The 4,183-nt window shown below is 38.7% G+C and overlaps 1 pseudogene; it reads right to left on the reverse strand.

Moving 5' to 3' along the window:
* The window catches only part of LOC105525448, a 22,732-nt pseudogene that overhangs the window by 17,607 nt on the left and 942 nt on the right, over window positions 1–4,183 (reverse strand).

Here is a 4,183-nt window from a genome sequence, read left to right on the forward strand (position 1 = left end):
ACCATGGAATACTATGCAGCCATAAAAAGGATGAGTTCATGTCCTTTGTAGGGACATGGATGTAGCTGGAAACCATCATTCTCTGCAAAATGTAGCTGGAAACCATCATTCTCTGCAAACTATCACAAGGACAAAAAACCAAACACCGCATGTTCTCACTCATAGGTGGGAATTGAACAATCAGAACACTTGGACACAGGATGGGGAACATCACACACCGGGGCCTGTCGTAGGGTGGAGGGGAGTGGGGAGGGATAGCATTAGGAGATATACGTAATGTAAATGACAACTTAATGGGTGCAGCACACCAACATGGTACATGTATACATATGTGACAAAACTGCACATTATGCACATGTACCCTAGAACTTAAAGTGTAATTAAAAAAAAAAAAGAATGTGTAAGCAAAAACTCAGCTGTATGTAAAAAAAAAAAAAAACCAATTCCCCCTAGAAAATAAAAAGAGGTGGAGTCCTTTAAAAATTAACTGCCTGTTTTTCTGAGGCTAGTGAGCCTTATCTCTCCTCCTTTCCCAGGCATTGTGAAGACCCTGTTTCTCTAGCTGTGAAGCTGCAAGGTCACTAGACAGATAAACTCAATTTGTAAAACATGTTTTTCTTTGAAAAGTAAGAGACAATGTAATGCATGTCTCAACTGGATAACTGTCTTTGTTTCTTGCTTCTGTAATATGCTTCTCCCTGCACAGATCTCCCCTCTACCCCACAAAATGCTAAAAAGGTAACCTGACTCTTTGTTCAGGGTTCAGTCCTTTAGATGTTAATCTGACTGGGCCAGTGCACCTAAATAATAATACATATCTTCATCAACCCATCAGTCTCTCTGATTCCTAAATTATCCCGCTGCAGGGGGAGAGAGGCAGCAGGGTAGTGGAGTCATACCAAGCAACAAGACAGGCAGGGTAGTGGCCGGGCACAGTGGCTCACACCTGTAATGCCAGCAATTTCAGAGGCTGAGGCGGGAGGATCACCTGAGATCAGGAGTTTGAGACCAGCCTGGCCAACATGATGAAACCTCATCTCTATTAAAAAATACAAAAATTAGCTGGGCATGGTGGCAGGTGACTGTAATCCCAGCTACTCAGGAGGCTAAGGCAGGGAATCACTTGAACCCAGGAGGTGGAGGTTGCAGTGAGCCAAGATTCCACCATTGCACTCCAGCCTGGGGGACAAGAGTGAGATTTCATCTCAAAAAAAAAAAAACAAAAACAAAAGGAAAGAAAGAAAGAATGAAACAAAGAAAGACAGGGTAGTACATGTTCCGTGAATTTTAATTTTACTCTCTTCCCCCACTGCACACACACAAAAAGCATTTGAGGGATAGGAGGAAGAAACTGAGATCACAAGGAAAATAGTAAGAGACATTCAGAAGGACAGGTCTTATACATTTACTAGTTTGTGGGGGGTGGGGATCAGAGAGCAGTAGTATATAAAAGAACACTAGGACAGTTCCCAGGTTTGGGCATGGGTGACTAGTTTGATTATTTCATTTTGTCCCACCCACAATGACAAGGAGAATTATTGATGGAACACATGATGGGGCTGATACAGTGCTAAGAGGTAGATACATGAAGATTTAAATATCATCATTTTGAACACCCATGTCACTCCAAGTGAGATTCCCTAACATATATGATATACAGACAGACATATGGGTTTGAAACTCGAGATGAATATGGATTTAGGAATCCCTGGAACACAGGTCATGACTTAAGTAATGGGAGTCAAAGATTACTCAAAGAAAGCACAGAATGAAAAGAGAAGAAAGAAGTAGGCCAAGGAAGAAGAGATCAGAGGAGACCAAGGCGGGTGATAAGATCAAAACAGGAGAAAAGAATCCGATACAAGTCCCATTCGATTATCATGTCCCTTCCCAGAGGACATGGACATGCCTTTTTTGTCTTTTATACCCAATTATTACAGGTCCTGGCACAGAAGCCACAGTTTTTTTAAATTGTGTTCTACTATACACAGTTTCCCGTATCCATCAGGGGAGAAAAAAGTAAGTATAAACAAACACAGACATAGATGTTTTTTTACACTGTATACTAAAGGGGTCAGATTATACACAATGTTTTATGCCTCACTTTTTTACTTAATATATCTTAGAAGTCTGCACATGCTCTTATGGAAAGACTGCCTGCATTTTTTGGTCTACAACAGAATATTCTATTATAAAACTACACTATAATTTTTATTTAACCAACTCTTTATTGGTGGACCTTAAGAATGGAGGAATGTTTCAACAAAGGAACAATCAACAGTATCAAAATACTGCAGAGGGGTCAATTTGGGGACTAATAGGGGAGCCACTGGATTTGGCAACTAGGAGGTAAATTTTAGCACAACGATGAAGGCAGAATCCAGATTATAGTGAGCTCAGTGAAAAAAGGTGAAGACATGTAGCTTATTCTCTCAAGAAACTAGGTTATGATAAACCGGCAGAGGCTATAAGAGTGTGAGGCGAGTTGTTTTCTCCTTCATGTAAATATATTTATTTTTTAAACACTAGGCCCCATTTTATATCCTACTTCATTTAACTTTATGAACAAGAACATGTTTATGTATGTATGTATGTATGTTATGTAATGTTTTAGACTCATTCTTTCCCATCAACCCCCTTGCTGGAGATGTAAACATGTGTCCATCAAACCTTTAATTTTTACCTCTTATCTTCATGGCTCTCCACACAAAACTTAACTCTTTTTTGTACTTGTATATGTATATTTATACGTATATCTATATCTAGAGAGAGAGAGAGAGAGTCTTGTTATGTTGCCCAGGCTGATCTCGAACTCCTGGGCTCAAGCAATCCTCCCACCTTGGCCTCAAAAAGTGCTGGGATTACAGGCATGAACCACTGTGCCTAGCCTCAGCCTTAACTCTTAAAATATCATCCAACTGAAGTTCTTCTCTTCTAATTTTTAAGAATAGATGTGTTTAAACTAACTATAACTTATTTTGACAAAAACTGAAGTTAAGACTCAAACTTCCACAAATGGCCAGTTCTCCTAAAACTGTTTACAGAATAATCTATCTTTTCACTATTAAGGTAAAATACCACCTTTTCCTTATATTAAATTCTCATTTGCATGACTCTGGTTCTAAACTTCCATTGCCTTTATCTGTCTGGCCCAGGGCTAGTCTACAATATTTTATTTAATATCTGGTTGAAAGAGTCTATACTTGATTATTTTTTATTATTTACTCTTCTAAACAAATTTTAGAGTTGTTTTGTCAAGTGCCAAAAATAAATCTTCTGGAATCTGTACTGAAATTTGTATATATATATACAAAATGTATATATATATAAAATATATATTTTTTTCTCTTTTTTTTTTTTGAGACATGGTCTCACTCTGTCACCTAGGCTGGAGTTCAGAGACGTGATCTCGGCTCACTGCAACCTCTGCTTCCCAAGCTCAAGTGATCCTCCCGCCTCAGCCTCAGGAGTAGTTGGAACTACAAGTGTGTGCCACAGACACCCAGCTAATTGTCATCTACTCACCTCAGCTTCTGGGATTACAGGTATGAGCCACTGTGCCCAGCAGAAATTATATTTATAAATTAATATGAAGACACGGTGATAACCAACATATTTATAGCATGAAATCTGCTCGTCCAGGAACATAGAATGCAAATCTTTCATTCCACTCAGCAAAATTTTGTCATGTCCTTGATAAAAGTCCTACACATCTGTTTATTCCTAGATATTTAATTTTTGCTGAAACACCTGAAAAACCTGAAAAAATATTGCATCACTATATCTTCTATGTTATTATAGCTAGCATTGGGGAAGGATATTGATTTTTATATAAAGAGCTTTTAGCCACTAATCTTAAAAATTGTTTTTTTCAGTTGGCTCCTTTGGATATTTTCAGGTAAACAATCATGTCAACTGAAAATAATGATTTTTTTTCTGTAAACACTATGACATCATGGTAAAATACAGTAAATACTTTTTAAAAGAATATAAAAGGGCCAGGCACAGTGGCTGACACCTGTAATCCCAGCACTTTGGGAGGCCGAGGCAGGCAGAACATGAGATCAGGAGATCGAGATCATCCTGGCTAACATGGTGACGCCCCATCTCTACTAAAAAATACAAAAATTAGCCGGGCATGGTGGTGGGCACCTGTAGTCCCAGCTACTGGGGAAGCTGAGGC

Source organism: Colobus angolensis, unplaced genomic scaffold, assembly GCF_000951035.1.
Source record: "Colobus angolensis palliatus isolate OR3802 unplaced genomic scaffold, Cang.pa_1.0 Scaffold534, whole genome shotgun sequence".
In the NCBI taxonomy this organism is placed as follows: domain Eukaryota; kingdom Metazoa; phylum Chordata; class Mammalia; order Primates; family Cercopithecidae; genus Colobus; species Colobus angolensis.